This window comes from Pseudophryne corroboree, chromosome 4 (assembly GCF_028390025.1).
Source record: "Pseudophryne corroboree isolate aPseCor3 chromosome 4, aPseCor3.hap2, whole genome shotgun sequence".
In the NCBI taxonomy this organism is placed as follows: domain Eukaryota; kingdom Metazoa; phylum Chordata; class Amphibia; order Anura; family Myobatrachidae; genus Pseudophryne; species Pseudophryne corroboree.
The window spans coordinates 582,766,740-582,786,335 of NC_086447.1; the positions used below are offsets into that span (position 1 = coordinate 582,766,740).

Here is a 19,596-nt window from a genome sequence, read left to right on the forward strand (position 1 = left end):
CCGAGTCGTTCGCTCTGTATTTTTCTTCGCATCGCAGCGTTTTTCTGCTTAGTACGCATGCGCAATGTTCGCACTGCGACTGCGCCAAGTAATTTTGCTATGAAGATAGGATTTTTACTCACGGCTTTTTCTTCGCTCCGGCGATCGTAGTGTGATTGACAGGAAATGGGTGTTACTGGGCGGAAACACGGCGTTTTATGGGCGTGTGGATAAAAACGCTACCGTTTCCGGAAAAAACGCGGGAGTGGCTGGAGAAACGGGGGAGTGTCTGGGCGAACGCTGGGTGTGTTTGTGACGTCAAACCAGGAACGACAAGCACTGAACTGATCGCAGATGCCGAGTAAGGTTGAAGCTACTCAGAAACTGCTAAGTAGTTTGTAATCGCAATATTGCGAATACATCGTTCGCAATTTTAAGAAGCTAAGATTCACTCCCAGTAGGCGGCGGCTTAGCGTGTGTAACTCTGCTAAAATCGCCTTGCAAGCGAACAACTCGGAATGAGGGCCTATGTTAGGGATCGATCACAAGATACAGGTTGAGTATCCCTTATCCAAAATGCTTGGGACCAGAGGTATTTTGGATATCGGATTTTTCCGTATTTTGGAATAATTGCATACCATAATGAGATATCATGGTGATGGGACCTAAATCTAAGCACAGAATGCATTTATGTTACATATACACCTTATACACACAGCCTGAAGGTCATTTTAGACAATATTTTTTTATAACTTTGTGCATTAAACAAAGTGTGTGTACATTCACATAATTCATTTATGTTTCATATACACCTTATACACACAGTCTAAAGGTCATTTAATACAATATTTTTAATAACTTTGTGTATTAAACAAAGTTTGTGTACATAGAGTCATCAAAAAACAAAGGTTTCACTATCTCACTCTCACTCAAAAAAGTCCGTATTTCGGAATATTCCGTATTTCGGAATATTTGGATATGGGATACTCAACCTGTATTAGACCACATGTAACCCTTTGGGGGAGATTTAAATGTCTGAAAAGTTGGTTGGGTGTCTTTTTTTCCCTGTCTATTAGATAGGAAAAAACAGACTCCCAACTGACTTTTCAAACCTTTGTATTTATTAAGTGTATTTCTTTTAATTGACTCGGTATGATTTACCGGCAGTAGGAATCCCGGCAGTCAGGGGACAAACGCCGGAATCCCAACAGCCGGAATGCCGGCAACAAGTCCCCTAGCGGTCTTGCCACACTATTATATTCCTCTTTGGGGGGTGGCGTGGACCACCACCCAAGTAGGAACTCTGGGCTTCAGTCGGGATTATGACTGCCGGCATTTCACCGGCTGTCAGGATTCTGACATCTGTATCCTGAACGCCGGGATCAAGACAGCCGGTAAATTAACCGCATCACCTTTTAAATTACCAGCATAATGACCTGCAAATTACTTTTAGGTGCATTTACTTGGTAACATTACACATACTATATAAGGGGAATTCAATGGATTGCAGTAAATTTTATCATAACAAAAACAAAAAAGTGTGTCCACTTCTCCCAGTCACTCCACCTCAGAAATAATGTATGCGCAGTATCAAGTGCAGTCAGACACTAAATGTACAACTAGATGTGTGGGGAAATTTACTCACCCAGAATCGTCCATCTTGCTGCAGCAAACCTTTCCTGACATAAACTGTTTACATCGGTTGGAATATCATCACACAAACAACCTGCCTACATTTTATGCTGAACGATGGCGATTTATGTTCACTTACAAACTTTGGGACAATGTCATAGTGAACACCCTACCTACAGATATTATCCGAACCGACTCTGGGACAGTACCACACCACAGAAACAAGTTCTTGAGAACTGCCACACAAACCCTTCCCCAATCCCCCCCCCCCTTTTTTTTTTCTTTAAATAATATTTCCGGATTACTGACCCAGTGACAACTACATTCTCCAGATCATAGTGGGATTGGTAGATAAATACAATGGGAACACCATTACCTTAGAGCGCTCCACTTAAACCTTTATTTATCACATGTTAAGGATTTGGACAATCTTCTTAGTGTGAGCTGCTAAGGGTAACACAAGAACCAACACAAGAACTTGAGTAGCGCTGATCTATTAACTACTACAGGTTGAGTCTCCCTTATCCAAAATGCTTGGGACCAGAGGTACTTTGGATATGGGATTTTTCCGTATTTTGGAATAATTGCATACCATAGTGAGATATCATGGTGATGGGACCTAAATCTAAGCACAGAATGCATTTATGTTACATATACACCTTATACACACAGCCTGAAGGTCATTTTAGCCAATATTTTTTATAACTTTGTGCATTAAGCAAAGTGTGTCTACATTCACACAATTCATTTATGTTTCATATACACCTTATACACACAGCCTGAAGGTAATTTAATACAATATTTTTAATAACTTTGTGTATTAAACAAAGTTTGTGTACATTGAGACATCAAAAAACAAAGGTTTCACTATCTCACTCTCACTCAAAAAAGTCCGTATTTCGGAATATTCCGTATTTCGGAATATATGGATATGGGATACTCAACCTGTATATATCTTGGAACTAAGGGCCCGACTCAGCATGGATTGTAGATGTGCGAATAAATCACACATCTACAATCCATTACACTAACATGCGTGGGGACCCCAAAACCGGGTAAGTCCGCCCCGCATGCCGGATTCCAGCCCCCCCCCCCCCCTCCCAAAACACACATATGTGAAAGCATCGCATGGCGGAGATGCTTCTGCATGTTTAGTGTAGCCCTCTGCCTACGCAGCATAGCTGCAAAGGAACATGGCGACTGGGATGTTTTGAGTCGCAGTGGCTGCATGTGACGTCATGCAGCCGCCACTGCCTGCCCTGCAAATGGTCAGACGCGACTGCATTGTCCGGACCATGCCCCCCACTGCCGCCACCGCGCCCCCTCCTGCCCCACGAACACCTCTGCCTGTCAATCAGGCAGAGGCGTTCGCAGATGTGATATGCCATGGAATCTCAGTGTGCGCACGGGCAGTGCGGCTTCTGCGTGTGCGCACACTTCACAGGGCATCAGCATACGAATACTTAATTAGGCCTCAAGTCCATGACAGTCTCATATTTTGTTTAAATGTAGTATATAAAATTATTATAACTGCATGTTGTTTATGTCATTCTATTTGTATGTCTGCCATTGGTTTCTGTCAGCCAGTCTAAATAGAAGAACTAAACTAAAAACAATATTGCAATGAATTGTTTAGAAGGCGAAAATGTATCAATAACAGATCAAATTTCTGCAAATATTAAAGCGGTGGTGCAAATGAAAAGAGAAAGATTAAATTCTTAAAATGAGGGTAGAAAGAGGCAGAAAAATTAAATCTGAAACATTATCAGACCAAACTAGTGTCTTTTAAACCAATACAACGAAAAAATAAATAAAATAATAATGGGGGGTATTTCTGAGTTGATCGCAGCAGCAAGTTTGTTAGCAATTGGGCAAAACCATGTGCACTGCAGGGGGGGGCAGATATAACATGTGCAGAGAGAATTAGATTTGGGTGGGTTATAGTGTTTCTGTGCAGGGTAAGTACTGGCTGCTTTATTTTTACACTGCAATTTATATTTCAGTTTGAATACACCCCATCCAAATCTAACATCTTGGTCTGCATACCATCTAAATTTAAGGAGGACTGTGAGGTTCCCTTTTTGTTTTTCCCGGGAACATCGAGGTGAATTAGTCTGGCTCCTTATATTTTTTTTTGCATTCCTAGTGCCGATGTGTATAGAGTGATACAAAATTGTATGCCCTCCAGGTTTTTCTGTCATTTTTATATATTTTTTGTATTTTACCAACAAAATATTAAAGAATCTTTTTAACTATTTTTCATGGACTTGGTTTCAAGTAAATAAAAATCCTTTTTTACTATTTTGGATTTTACCCTGTGTATTTTTGGGACTTGGATGTGTCGTGAAGGTTATCCTGAGGAAAAAGAAACCTTTTGGTGCATATAGGGTCTTTCGACCCAGGTGAGTGTTGTTCCATAAGAGTACAGTTTATTATGAACAAGTGGAATATCGAGTAAAAAGATACCTTTATGCGCACGCATCTCACTGTTTAACGGTGAGTAAGGGAGTCTATTCCAGAAAAGATCGGAGCTGACATTGATTATTGAATATTATGGTGCCGTGATCTCTTCTCATATATACCAACAGAACTGTGTTCACGAAATTAATTTGAGAAAATCTAGCAGCGCTCGAGGACCGCTCTTCTGTGTTTTACAATATAGGTCCAATGTAATGTAATGGAACTGCAGGGCAATAACCAAAGGGGTCCGGTATGTAATACCGGCGGTCAGGAACCCGGCAGGAGACAGACGTCAGAATACAGGCGGCGAGCGCATCGAGTCCGTTTGCAACACTTCGTGCCCAATAGGAAGCATCGCTCGCCACACTGTTATATTCCCCCACGGGTAGTGGTGCGGACTCCGGCGTCGGTCTGCTGACCGCCATGATCCCGACAGCCGGTAAATTAACTGCATCCCAATCACAGCGTGAGGAGCAGAACATGTATTTTTATGAAAGATTTTTAGATAGAGATCAAAATTCAATTACACAGTGTGCATAAGTGCAGCTACATGCTGTACTTACAGTTACTCCAAATCCGCAGATTCCTGTTTGCAGCCCCGAAGGGGCCAAGTTGCAGAGCTATTACAACCCAACTCGCCCCCCCTTGGGGGTAATTTAATCTACCCCAAATGTGTAATGATTGGGTGTGTTAGCGGCGTGTCATTTCCAGGTTTGTGTTGACATCATACTTTCCTGCCACCAAAACTTTTAATAACTTTTTAGAATTTAAAAAAAAACAATCATCTGGCTGGTTGCTATAAGCATATCGGGTGTGGTTCATCAAATCGACAGTATCTAGGTCGACAATGTTTAGGTCGACCACTATAGGTCGACAGTCACTAGGTCGACATGGATGGAAGGTCGACAGGGTTTCTAGGTCGACATGTGCTAGGTCGACAGGTCTAAAGGTCGACATGAGGATTTATTTATTTTTTGGTGTCGTTTTCTTCGTAGAGTGACCGGGATCCCAAATGAGTGCACCGCTTCGCTTGCCATGCTTCAGGCATGGTGCCTTCGCTTCGCTCTGCACAGATTACCGTTCCAATCGTAGTCCACGTGGATCGTTAAGTATGAAAAAATTCAAAAAAAGAAAAAAAAATAAGAATTTACTTACCGATAATTCTATTTCTCGGAGTCCGTAGTGGATGCTGGGGTTCCTGAAAGGACCATGGGGAATAGCGGCTCCGCAGGAGACAGGGCACAAAAGTAAAGCTTTTACAGGTCAGGTGGTGTGTACTGGCTCCTCCCCCTATGACCCTCCTCCAGACTCCAGTTAGGTACTGTGCCCGGACGAGCGTACACAATAAGGGAGGATTTTGAATCCCGGGTAAGACTCATACCAGCCACACCAATCACACCGTACAACTTGTGATCTAAACCCAGTTAACAGTATGATAACAGAGGAGCCTCTGAAAGATGGCTTCCTAAACAATAACCCGAATTAGTTAACAATAACTATGTACAAGTATTGCAGATAATCCGCACTTGGGATGGGCGCCCAGCATCCACTACGGACTCCGAGAAATAGAATTATCGGTAAGTAAATTCTTATTTTCTCTATCGTCCTAAGTGGATGCTGGGGTTCCTGAAAGGACCATGGGGATTATACCAAAGCTCCCAAACGGGCGGGAGAGTGCGGATGACTCTGCAGCACCGAATGAGAGAACTCCAGGTCCTCCTTTGCCAGGGTATCAAATTTGTAAAAATTTACAAACGTGTTCTCCCCTGACCACGTAGCTGCTCGGCAGAGTTGTAATGCCGAGACCCCTCGGGCAGCCGCCCAAGATGAGCCCACCTTCCTTGCGGAATGGGCCTTAACAGATTTAGGCTGTGGCAGGCCTGCCACAGAATGTACAAGTTGAATTTTGTTACAAATCCAACGAGCAATCGACTGCTTAGAAGCAGGTGCACCCAACTTGTTGGGTGCATACAGTATAAACAGCGAGTCAGATTTTCTGACTCCAGCCGTCCTTTAAATGTATATTTTTAAGGCTCTGACAACGTCCAACAACTTGGAGTCCTTCAAGTCGTCTGTAGCCGCAGGCACTACAATAGGCTGGTTCAGGTGAAACGCTGATACCACCTTAGGGAGAAAATGCGGACGCGTCCGCAGCTCTGCCCTATGTCGAATGGAAAATTAAATAAGGGCTTTTATAAAACAAAGCCGCCAGTTCAGATACTCTCCCGGCCGAAGCCAGGGCCAGTAACATAGTCACTTTCCATGTGAGATATTTCAAATCCACATTCTTTAGTGGTTCAAACCAATTGGATTTGAGGAAATCTAAAACTACATTTAGATCCCACGGTGCCACCTTAGGCACCACAGGAGGCTGTATATGCAGTACTCCTTTGATAAAAATCTGGACCTCAGGGACTGAGGCCAATTCTTTTTGGAAGAATATTGATAGGGCCGAAATTTGAACCTTAATAGATCCCAATTTGAGACCCATAGACAATCCTGATTGCAGGAAATGTAGGAAAACGACCCAGTTGAAATTCCTCCATCGGAGCACTCCGCTGCTCGCACCACGCAACATATTTTCGCCAAATACGGCGATAATGCTTCGCGGTGACTTCCTTCCTTGCCTTTATCAAGGTAGGAATGACTTCTTCTGGAATGCCTTTTCCTTTTAGGATCTGGCATTCAAACGCCATGCCGTCAAACGCAGCCGCGGTAATTCTTGAAAAAGACAAGTACCCTGCTGAAGCAGGTCCCTTCTCAGAAGTAGAGGCCACGGATCGTCCGTGACCATCTCTTGAAGTTCCGGGTACCAAGTCCTTCTTGGCCAATCCGGAGCCACTAGTCTTACTCCTCTTTGCCGTATAATCCTCAATACCTTTGGTATGAGAGGCAGAGGAGGAAACACATATACCGACTGGTACACCCAAGGTGTTACCAGCGCGTCCACAGCTATTGCCTGCGGATCTCTTGACCTGGCGCAATACCTGTCCAGTGTTTTGTTGAGGCGAGACGCCATCATGTCCACCATTGGTTTTACCCAACGGTTTAATAGCATGTGGAAAACTTCTGGATGAAGTCCCCACTCTCCCGGGTGAAGGTCGTGTCTGCTGAGGAAGTCTGCTTCCCAGTTGTCCACGCCCGGGATGAATACTGCTGACAGTGCTATCACGTGATTCTCCGCCCAGCGAAGGATCCTGGCAGCTTCTGCCATTGCCCTCCTGCTTCTTGTGCCGCCCTGTCTGTTTACATGGGCGACTGCCGTGATGTTGTCCGACTGGATCAACACCGGTCTTCCTTGAAGCAGAGGTTCCGCCTGGCTTAGAGCATTGTAGATTGCTCTTAGTTCCAGAATGCTTATGTGAAGAGACTTTTTCAGGCTCGACCACACTCCCTGGAAATTTCTTCCCTGTGTGACTGCTCCCCAGCCTCTCAGGCTGGCCTCCGTGGTCACCAGGATCCAATCCTGCATGCCGAATCTGCGGCCCTCCAATAGATGAGCCTCCTGCAACCACCACAGAAGGGATACCCTTGTCCTCGGCGACAGGGTTATCCGCAGGTGCATCTGAAGATGCGACCCTGACCATTTGTCCAACAGATCCCTTTGCATGGAATCTGCCGAAAGGGATTGCTTCGTAAGAAGCTACCATTTTTTCCCAGGACTCTTGTGCATTGATGTACAGACACCTTTCCTGGTTTTAGGAGGTTCCTGACCAGGTCAGATAACTCCTTGGCTTTTTCTTCGGGAAGAAAAACCTTTTTCTGAACTGTGTCCAGAATCATCCCCAGGAACAGCAGACGAGTTGTCGGCATTAATTGGGATTTTGGAATATTCAGAATCCATCCGTGCTGCTTTAGCACCTCTTGAGATAGTGCTAAACCCATCTCTAGCTGTTCTCTGGACCTTGCCCTTATTAGGAGATCGTCCAAGTATGGGATAATTAATACGCCTTTTCTTCGAAGAAGAAATATTATCTCGGCCATTACCTTTGTAAAGACCCGAGGTGCCGTGGACAAACCAATCGGCAGCGTCTGAAACTGATAGTGACAGTTTTGTACAACGAACCTGAGGTACCCCTGGTGTGAGGGGTAATTGGAACGTGGAGATACGCATCCTTGATGTCCAAGGATACCATAAAGTCCCCTTCTTCCAGGTTCGCTATCACTGCTCTGAGTGACTCCATCTTGAACTTGGACTTCTTTATGTACAGGTTCAAGGACTTCAGATTTAGAATAGGCCTTACCGAGCCATCCGGCTTCGGTACCACAAAAAGAGTGGAATAATACCCCTTCCCTTGTTGTAGAAGAGGTACCTTGACTATCACCTGCTGAGAATACAGCTTGTGAATGGCTTCCAAAACCGTCTCCCTTTCTGAGGGGGACGTTGGTAAAGCAGACTTCAGGAAACGGCGAGGTGGCTCTGTCTCTAATTTCAACCTGTACCCCTGAGATATTATCTGCAGGATCCAGGGATTTACCTGCGAGTGAGCCCACTGCGCGCTGTAATTCTTGAGACGACCGCCTACCGCCCCCGAGTCCGCTTGCGAAGCCCCAGCGTCATGCTGAGGCTTTTGTAGAAGCCGGGGAGGGCTTCTGTTCCTGGGAAGGAGCTGCCTGTTGCTGTCTCTTCCCTCGTCCTCTGCCTCGTGGCAGATATGAATAGCCCTTTGCTCTCTTATTTTTAAAGGAACGAAAGGGCTGCGTTGAAAAGTCGGTGCCTTTTTCAGTTGGGGAGTGACTTGAGGTAGAAAGGTGGATTTCCCGGCCGTAGCCGTGGCCACCAAATCCGATAGACCGACCCCAAATAACTCCTCTACGCATCGCCTGTCCACTGTCGTGTCCATAAAGCTCTTCTGGCCGAAATGGACATAGCACTTACCCGTGATGCCAGTGTGCAGATATCTCTCTGTGCATCACGCATATAAAGAAATGCATCCTTTATTTGTTCTAACGACAGTAAAATATTGTCCCTGTCCAGGGTATCAATATTTTCGATCAGGGACTCTGACCAAACTACCCCAGCACTGCACATCCAGGCAGTCGCAATAGCTGGTCGTAGTATAACACCTGCATGTGTGTATATACCTTTTTGGATATTTTCCATCCTCCTATCTGATGGATCTTTAAGTGCGGCCGTCTCAGGAGAGGGTAACGCCACTTGTTTTGATGAGCGTGTTAGCGCTTTGTCCACCCTAGGAGGTGTTTCCCAGCGCTCCCTAACCTCTGGCGGGAAAGGGTATAAAGCCAATAACTTCTTTGAAATTAGCAGTTTTTTATCGGGGCACCCCACGCTTCATCACACACGTCATTTAATTCTTCTGATTCGGTAAAAACTACTGGTAGTTTTTTCACACCCCACATAATACCCTGTTTAGTGGTACCTGTAGTATCAGCTAAATGTAACATCTCCTTTATTGCCAAAATCATATAACGTGTGGCCCTACTGGAAAATACGGTTGATTCGTCACCTTCACCACCGGAATCAGTGCCTGTGTCTGGGTCTGTGTCGACCGACTGAGGCAAGGGGCGTTTTACAGCCCCTGACGGTGTTTGAGGCGCCTGGACAGGCACTAATTGAGTGTCCGGCCGCCTCATGTCGGCAAACGACTGCTTAAGCGAGTTGACGCTATCCCGTAATTCCACAAATAAAGGCATCCATTCTGGTGTCGACCCCCTAGAAGGTGACATCCTCATATTTGGCAATTGCTCCGCCTCCACACCAATAACGTCCTCATACATGTCGACACACACGTACCGACACACAGCAGACACACAGGGAATGCTCTATACGAAGACAGGACCCACTAGCCCTTTGGGGAGACAGAGGGAGAGTCTGCCAGCACACACCAAAAAGCGCTATATATGACAGGGATAGCCTTATGATTAAGTGCTCCCTTATAGCTGCTTTTATATTAATATATTGCCATTTATTTTGCCCCCCCCTCTCTGTTATACCCTGTTTCTGTAGTGCAGTGCAGGGGAGAGACCTGGGAGCCTTCCTGACCAGCGGAGCTGTGACAGAAAATGGCGCCGTGTGCTGAGGAGATAGGCCCCGCCCCTTTTCCGGCGGGCTCGTCTCCCGCTATTTAGTACATTTAGGCAGGGGTAAATATCTCCATATAGCCTCTGGGGCTATATGTGAGGTATTTTTAGCCTTTTTAAAGGTTTTCATTTGCCTCCCAGGGCGCCCCCCCCCCAGCGCCCTGCACCCTCAGTGACTGCCGTGTGAAGTGTGCTGAGAGGAAAATGGCGCACAGCTGCAGTGCTGTGCGCTACCTTAAGAAGACTGCAGGAGTCTTCAGCCGCCGATTCTGGACCTCTTCTTGCTTCAGCATCTGTGAGGGGGCCGGCGGCGTGGCTCCGGTGACCATCCAGGCTGTACCTGTGATCGTCCCTCTGGAGCTTCATGTCCAGTAGCCAAGAAGCCAATCCATCCTGCACGCAGGTGAGTTCACTTCTTCTCCCCTCTGTCCCTCGTTGCAGTGATCCTGTTGCCAGCAGGAATCACTGTAAAATAAAGAACCTAAGCTAAACTCTCTAAGCAGCTCTTTATGAGAGCCACCTAGAATTGCACCCTTCTCGGCCGGGCACAAAAATCTAACTGGAGTCTGGAGGAGGGTCATAGGGGGAGGAGCCAGTACACACCACCTGACCTGTAAAAGCTTTACTTTTGTGCCCTGTCTCCTGCGGAGCCGCTATTCCCCATGGTCCTTTCAGGAACCCCAGCATCCACTTAGGACGATAGAGAAATGTGAAAAACTCATATCGACCTTTAGACCTGTCGACCTAGCACATGTCGACCTAGAAACCCCGTCGACCTTCCATCCATGTCGACCTAGTGACTGTCGACCTATAGTGGTCGACCTAAACATTGTCGACCTAGATACTGTCGATCTTCAGACCGGATCCCAAGCATATCACCCTTTTCTACTGCACCAGTTTTCATAACTTGTTGTGCCTTTTAGTGCACAAGGTGTTATGCAATCTGGAACATCATTACAGGTTCTTTAGAAGAGCAACCGCTTACATCAGTCTTTTGTTTTCATCATGGCCACATCCCAGCATTTTGTATTACTCCCATAACACATGTATGAACAGGATTCAGGGACGTTTCTATACAGGATGTTTACAAGAAAGGCCAGACCTGCCTCTGTTGGAGTAGAGGCTTTCCTATTAAGCATCCCACAAAGCAAATGGAAGTGTAGATGAAAATAATTGCCTTATGCTTCACAAACATTCCTTTGTTCAAGGTCCTAGTCCAAATTTATTGGGATTTAAGTTTAATCCTACATGTATCTAATGAAAAGTTACTCAGAAGACAAAACAAACTGAAATGAACGTACAAAATGTGATTCTTTTTTTTAACTTTTCAATGGACTGCTTAAAAAGGGGCATAGGCGTGTATAGATTTTCCTTTCAGTATATATACTTATTTTTTTAAATGATAAATCTGGTATGCTTAACAAAAATTTACATAACAGCAAAAACAAAAAAAAAGTTTGTGAAGTATAATCCCAATACTATCAATAGATGTTTATATATTTGCTAAATACACCATAAGAGAGGTAATATAGGGCCTAATTTAGATCTGATCGCAGCAGCAAATTTGTTAGCAGATGGGCAAAACCATGTGCACTGCAGGGGGGGCAGATATAACATGTGCAGAGAGTGTTAGATTTGGGTGTGTTATATTGTTTCTGTGCAGGGTAAATACTGGCTGCTTTATTTTTACACTGTAATTTAGATTTTAGTATGAACACACCCCACCCAAATCTAACTCTCTCTGCACATGTTATATCTGTCCCCCCTGCAGTGCACGTGGTTTTGCCCATTAGCTAACAAATTTGCTGCTGTGATCAGGTCTGAACTAGGCCCATAGTACTTAACTTTACTGCAGCACCATTAGATTTTGCAAACTGAGCTACTCAGATCACACTGAAGACATCGGCTAGATAAGTTGATGTGGATCACCAGTGACCAAATATTGGATTTACCAGCCCCTCTTCTTGCAAAAGGTAAGTTCAAGATCAGGCGTGTCCAACCTGTGGCTCTCCAGCTGTTGTGAAACTACAAGTTGCAGCATGCCTTGCCATAGTTTTGCTATTAGGGAATGCTAAAACTGTGGCAGGGTATGCTGGGATTTGTAGTTTCACAACATCTGGAGAGCCACAGGTTGGCCAGGCCTGTTCTAGATACATTCAGAGTTGCACACTTGGGAAGGGGCATGCTCATCGTACACAGAACATCTTACAAAGAACCCCACCATTTCACTTCAAATTAAATAGAGGTAATTTGTTTATATGTCATATATATACAGTCATGTGACCCTTGCAGTCTCTCGATCAGGAGCATGTCAGACCCAGAAGTTAGAAAGGCCCCATTCTCTTATCATTTTGGTAATGCTCAGTGGTTGAGTGCTTCTGCCTTTTGGCTAAAGGCAGCTCCACTTCCTTAATAAACTCTGGCAAAGGGTTCCAGGGAAGAAATGAAAACTATGACAATCAATTCTGATCTTGATATTTCCCACCTAGATTATGGGGTTATTCAATACCTATCGGAACCTTTCCAACGGAAAGGATCCGAAAGGTCAGTAGTCAATGCCGGGCCAATCCCGACAGGTTTGGCCCGTTCCCGACAATGGCAATCCGACTTTCTTTTAAGTCGGATTGACACTGTTTGAAACGGGGCTAAAACCTATCGGGTTTGCCTGCACTACCGACAGCCAACGTGGATTCTGACAAGTCGGAAACTCCGACTTGTAGGTAAAAAAAAATCAGCCGGCACTGAATAGGTCAGAACCCCTTCCAACCTAAACCTGTCGGAAGCTGCCGTCTTTCCAACAAGACGGCAGCTTCCGACAATTATTGAATACATCCTATAGCAACCTAACTCTCTGGTTTTTCTCTGGGCTACTACTTCTCTCTTAAATCTGACCTCAATGCTGCTGTTCATCTCATTTACCTATCTTGCCACACTCACTCAAAATATACTTTCTTTCAGCTCTTTCATTCAGTTTAAGCTTTTCAGTCTTACTTTGAAAACACTTAATCACTCCTCCCCTCCTGAACTCATCTTTGTCCATTCTCATTATCACGCTCTCCGCTCTTCCTCTGACACCTCCTTCCACTCCTGCATTCAAGACTTTTCCTGTGCTTGTTTGCGCCTCTGGAACTCACTCCCCAACCCTAGAAGGCTCTCTACCAGAATGCAGTTTCCAACATGCTCTGAAAAACGCACACATTTATCGAAGCCTACTAGCTCTCGCTGCAATGCCTACCTCGTCCTATCGCCTTATGTTTTGCCAGTTCACATTGCAGTCCCTCCCCGGCACCCCCCCTTTAGACTGCAGTATTTGATGGGCAGGGCTCCCAACCCTCTTGTTTTCACCCTGCACTTTCCAAGTTTCCAGTGTGTCCCCAATCAGTTTGCTACCCTAGGGTACTGGGTTACTGCTATTATTTCTACCTGCCATTCTGTTGTATAGAGACCTCAATGGTTGTGTTTTCCCTTGCATTGTCTGTTTGAAAATATTGTAGTATTAGTGTGTTCTACTATCTACCTCTATGGCATCACAAACACTTCGGAGGATATCCAATTAGAGATGATCCGTTTTCGGCGTGTGAAAACGGGCAGATATTGGGATTAATGACCGATGGTCATGATCACGGTATCCTATTACAGGCCATTTTTGTTGGGTGAAAACGGACCAGCAATCGCGCAAAAACACATGGGATCGTGGATAACTCCCTGATCCCTTGTGTTATCGTGGCTCCAGCAACCCGATTATCGCAGATTATGCTTCAGGGCACCCAAAGCATAATCCACAAAAAATGCTGGTATCGGGGGGAGGAGCCCGCCGCATTGGGGCTAATAGGACAGCCCCCGGCGATACAATTAACTGGATACCCCTGTTGTGGCACCAAATAAACAATAATAATGACAACATCGAGTTGTGTGGGTTTTAATTCAGGGAATTTGTGTCCACTCTTTAGTTAATGGTTTTCTGTGCTCATTTACTATTTGAGTTTTTTTTATCTTATTAAAGCATATTATGTCACATTATATGGTCATGTAATGCCATTATAATTTATAGGAGGGGCTACAACAGACCTCGCAGTCATAAGCAATAATGCACACACATAACAGCTGGAAATAAGCCGACCTGACCTCACTGTGGGGCTCATACAATGACATCAATCTACTATGGCAGGGTCCACATTTTTTATGTAGATTATCTTTTTGGCTCAGTGCCATGTTTAAGATCTTTATGAACCAAGTTTATTAAATTGCAAACCCCCTGGTAAAAGCTTTAAGGATATTTGAGGTCACTCATGTACCTGGGAATTATTCATGTTTCCACTGCTTTTCTGTGGCTATACATATTCAATCTGTTTTACAATTGCAGGCAGATTTTTGTTTTACCTTCCTCTCCGTTTCCATACAATTGATCAAAAAAGTGCATTACCCTATGTGACATTCCCAGGAGATATTGCTTGACAATCTTAATAGTAAAGTAACAGTACATAATATTGTACTTTAATGTAGTATTTATAGGATAGTATGGTATAAAAACAATAAATAAGTTCAAATGAATACAAATATCCATTATCTTCCCCTACTTTCATGCCGTGAACCGATTGCAAATAAGTAATGCAAATAAATGACAACAGCCACACTAACAATAGGAATAGTATCAGTGAGAGACCAAAACACAGTTAGCCAATCAGAATCGGCAGTATGTATTTTGCATCAATGCTCGAGCATCAGCAAGATATACATGTCTTGTCAGGTACATATGAACACAACCTTTCTATACTCCACCAGTCTCCATCTAAGCGTAAACGCAAAGTGCAACAGTATCTGACTTAATGTTGATGACAAAAAAAATATTGCCTATGTGGAGTACCAAAAAGTACATTGGGTCCAGAACACAGGCTTCCATCAAGCTCTACATCAGCCCCTTACTGTTCAGAAAGGAATCACAGGAAGCTGAAATAAATACATGCATTATATCTTACATACAGTACAGTGAGCACACTATTATATAAGCTTTCATGTGCATTACACAGTATAAATGTATTCACTGATATAATAATGAGGTCATATACATCACAACAGCAAAATTAGATACTTCATTACAAGACTCAAAAGATAACAGCAACACAAACTGGTCATGACAAAGAACTTTTGTTTTACAAACACTTGGCTGACAACACCACAACAGTTGTGTTAATAAGAAAGACTGTGCAATAAGGAATCCTTAAAGACTGGAAACACAGAGCAGTATATGGTAAGTTACTGTATAAACAGCACAAGCATTCCACACAATACCGCATACTTAAAACAATATGCGTTATGTATTTTGCATTTAATTACTTAACTGCAGGATGTCACTATGGGGGTCATTCCAATCGTTCGCACGCAGCGGTTTGTCGCTGTGGTGCAAACGGGTCCGGAATGCGCCGGCCACACTGCGCATGCGCAACATTGCCCGGTACGTCCAGGACAACGAAGAAAGCGGTCGCAGAGCCGACCGCAAGAAGATTGACAGAAAGAAGGCGTACCTGGGCGTCACCTTAGCGTTGCCAGCCATTTTCGGGGAGTGGATGAGAAAATGCAGGCGTGTCCAGGAGAACGGAGGGCGGATGTCTGACGTCTAAGCCGGCTCCAGCATCGCAGAGATCGTCGCACAGGGTAAGTATGTCCAGGGTTGGTCTTGTTTTACTTGAAATTTTTTTTAGCTTAGCAGGGCTGCACAAGCAATCGCAGTCCTGCTAAGCTAAAATACACTCCCCCTTAGGCGTGTACTAGTTGATCACAGCAGCAGCAAAAAGTTGCTGGCTGCGATCAACTCGGAATGACCACCCATGTCTCTAGAAGTGATTTCTTACACCTATCCCCAACATTGTACATCACATACAGTAATAGTTTCAAGATGTATACAGATATGCATATTTAAATATATGAAGTTTGATAAACGGTTTCAAAAAGTGCAGAATCTTACATTACAATGTTGGTGAGGATATCCAAGTGCTCTAACTGATCCCTTATTATGTGCCAACTACAACTATGTGTTAATGTTACTAAAAAAGTAACTTATACTATAATACTTATAATAGGTTGTATGTATCAAATAAAATGGGGACTTGCAGTACCTGAACTGCATAGCCCTGAAAGCCAAAACAATATATACCCCACGCAGACAGGGCAGAATCGTATATATACCCCACGCAGACAGGGCGGAATAGTATATATACACGCCACGCAGGCAGGGCGGAACCGTATATATACCCCCCACAGACAGGGCGGAACCGTATATATACGCCACGCAGACATGGCGGAACCGTATATATACGCCACGCAGACATGGCGGAACCGTATATATACGCCACGCAGACATGGCGGAACCGTATATATACGCCACGCAGACATGGCGGAACCGTATATATACGCCACGCAGACAGGGCGGAACCGTATATATACGCCACGCAGACAGGGCGGAACCGTATATATACGCCACGCAGACAGGGCGGAACCGTATATATACGCCACGCGGACAGGGCGGAACCTTATATACACGCCACGCGGACAGGGCGGAACCGTATATACACGCCACGCGGACAGGGCGGAACCGTATATACACGCCACGCGGACAGGGCGGAACCGTATATACACGCCACGCGGACAGGGCGGAACCGTATATACACGCCACGCGGACAGGGCGGAACCGTATATACACGCCACGCGGACAGGGTGGAACCGTATATACACCACGCGGACAGGGCGGAACCGTATATACACCACGCGGACAGGGCGGAACCGTATATACACCACGCGGACAGACCAGAACTCTATGTACCCAATGTAGACAGAACTGTATATCCCATGATGAAAGAACAGAACCGAATATCCCATGCAGACCAAACCACTGAAAGCATAATTAGGTATACACATAGAGATAATGTGGTATAGACATCATGTGTTTGTCCTTCACAAACACAGATATAAAATATAACAACTGTAGGTAGGTCCTCTACATACTGTATACACAGTGCATAAGTGATCGCGATATGTCAGAGGAACAGATAGGGGTAACAGAGCAGCACAGAGCAGGTGTAGAGGTGTCAGAGACATCAAGGATCACCTGTAGCAACAACTGCAACTCATCCACCTCCTTTTCTCCGCTCTGTCCGGGATCCTGAATGCTGCTGTGACCGGGAACCAGCGATGAGGCTGCCTGCTGTCCGGTGTTACTCTCTGCCGGGCTGCTGGGGTCTGATCTCCATATCTCCTCCTCCTGCTCACACTGTCACACATTCAAACCAAGCCGAAAACGTCACTTCCGCCCGGACCGGTCACAACTTCACCAATTATTATTGAGCAGTGTTGGTGACCTGCTGCTGCTGCATATAGCGCGTCCCACCGCCGGGAGTGCTTTACAGCAATCCGCACTGACTCTCAGTGATTTAAGTAGATCAAAACAAGTTATAGTCACATTTATGCTTCTATATGTTAATAATTTATTATGTAAGTACCATTAATGTGTAATGTATATGTAGAGAGGTGTAAGGAAAAAAAAAAACTTGATGCATTGGCCGGGAATCGAACCCGGGCCTCCCGCGTGGCAGGCGAGAATTCTACCACTGAACCACCAATGCTTTCATAAGAACATTGGTTCCTTACAGTAATGTCACTTTCAATTTGGACATTATAGATTATTATTAGTTATTTATTCTCTTTTATCTTAAATACCTTTTTAGGTTTTATAAATTTCTGTCACTAAAGGTGGCCATACACTAAGTCGATATTGTGTACGAATACACGATATCGACCCATCACATGTAGGTGTAGTATGTTATGCCGGCGCTTGGGATCCCGGAGCCCAGCATACCGGCGCCGGGATCCTGACCGCCGGCAAGCACGCAGCGGGGTGAGCGCAAAGGAGCCCCTTGTGGGCACGGTTGCGCTCTACGTGCACCACGCTATTTATTCTCCCTCCAGGGGTGTCGTGGACACCCCAAGAGGAAGAATAGTTGTCGGTATGCCGGGTGTAGGGATTCCGGTGTCGGTATGGTGAGGGCCGGGATCCCGACACCCGGCATATCAAATGCCTCCCATCGCATGTACATCGTGCATGTTTTGGGTGCGAATATGATGCGATGCGCGGCCCCGCGGTTCATACATTACATCACCTGCTCATATGTGCTGCACATATGGTCAGTCGTTCCTGGCCTCCGGCAATTGCGGAGGTATGATAGATCATACGGGGGGGGGGGGGGGGGGGCGTCGTAGGACGGATTGCATCTAATGTGAGTCGTCCTAATATATAATGTATGGGCAGCATTAATGTATTATTGAGCTAAATGGCATGGGCTATATACGGCTAGTTCAGGCTTTTTCAACCAGTGTGCCGTGGCACACTAGTGTGCCGCGACCAGTTGCAAGGTGTGCCACGGAGCCAGAGCAGCTTCCTGCCCCTTCAGAGTGAACTGTTGGCCCGGGCTCTTCTTAGAGGATCAGTCATGCTCCCGCCGTGACCTATGCCTTGAAGATGCGGCGGTGTGATATCATAGGTCACGGCCGCCGCGTCTCACCACCCAGCCAGCCCACCCGCCTATATACACATCTTCCAGTTCCCGCCTGCATCCACTGCTTTCCTTGCCCACCCACATTCACACCTGCCCGACCACCCGCTGCTCAGTATTCACAGCACTCCACTATGAACAATCCCCGCCACTGAGAGACAGGGAGGAGGACAGCTGACAGGAAGGGGCTAATATTTGTTATGTTATTTCTCCTGTGTGGAGCAATAGGATTTATGGATTTATGGGGGGAACAATGTGATTTCATGTGGGGAGCAACATGATTCATGCGGGGAGCAATGTGATTGGCCTACAGAAAAAAAAACAATGCATGTGTGAATTTATTTATTTTTACTGTGAGGGCCAATGTGTGTTTTTTGTTTTTTTGTGTGGGGAACTGATGGTGTGCCTTCACAATTTTAAAATAGCGTTCGGTGTGCCGCGAGTAAAAAAGGATGAAAATCATTGGGCTAGTTGATAAGCTAAAAGCAGACCCCAGAACTCAGACTCAGTTATGTCGACGCAAAAATGCTATATTGTCGAGAAGCTTACTACATCCTGAGCGGCATATACAAAATAAGTGTTGAGTATTATTTATTCAACTAAATATATCCACTATGCTCTTCTCATCCACATTTGCAGATTTAGGTCTATATCCTACATTTTTATGGCAATTTTTCACAATTTATACATAACGTGCTACGTGCATAAAATAATCAAATTAAAAATGAAAGCAAACAAAACTACGCATCAATAGACCACGGGACACCATGCAAACTGTAGCTGAAATCACAGGCAAATCAAGTATTGTAAATCCAGCCTGCGTGTCGCCTCCGTTGCGTGTGAGTGTCAAAGTCAGTGTCTGCATCTGTAGATGCAGATTTACTGACCTCGGCTGTGGGCTGCGGACCTGAGACGGAAATCTGAGTAACCTGAAGGTCAC

General features: G+C 45.1%; 1 protein-coding gene and 1 non-coding gene across 2 annotated transcripts in view; both read right to left on the reverse strand.

The window, feature by feature from the left end:
• The window catches only part of KATNA1 (katanin catalytic subunit A1), a 142,889-nt gene extending 125,455 nt beyond the window's left edge, over nucleotides 1–17,434 (reverse strand). The window contains exon 1 of the mRNA XM_063917512.1: nucleotides 17,216–17,434. The gene's annotated coding sequence lies outside the window, so the exon portion shown is untranslated. The remainder of the gene's footprint in view (nucleotides 1–17,215) is intronic.
• A 224-nt stretch (nucleotides 17,435–17,658) lies between these two features.
• TRNAG-GCC (transfer RNA glycine (anticodon GCC)) lies at nucleotides 17,659–17,729 on the reverse strand. The gene has a single exon. It is a non-coding gene; the product is annotated as a tRNA-Gly (tRNA).
• Nucleotides 17,730–19,596: the final 1,867 nt, after the last annotated feature.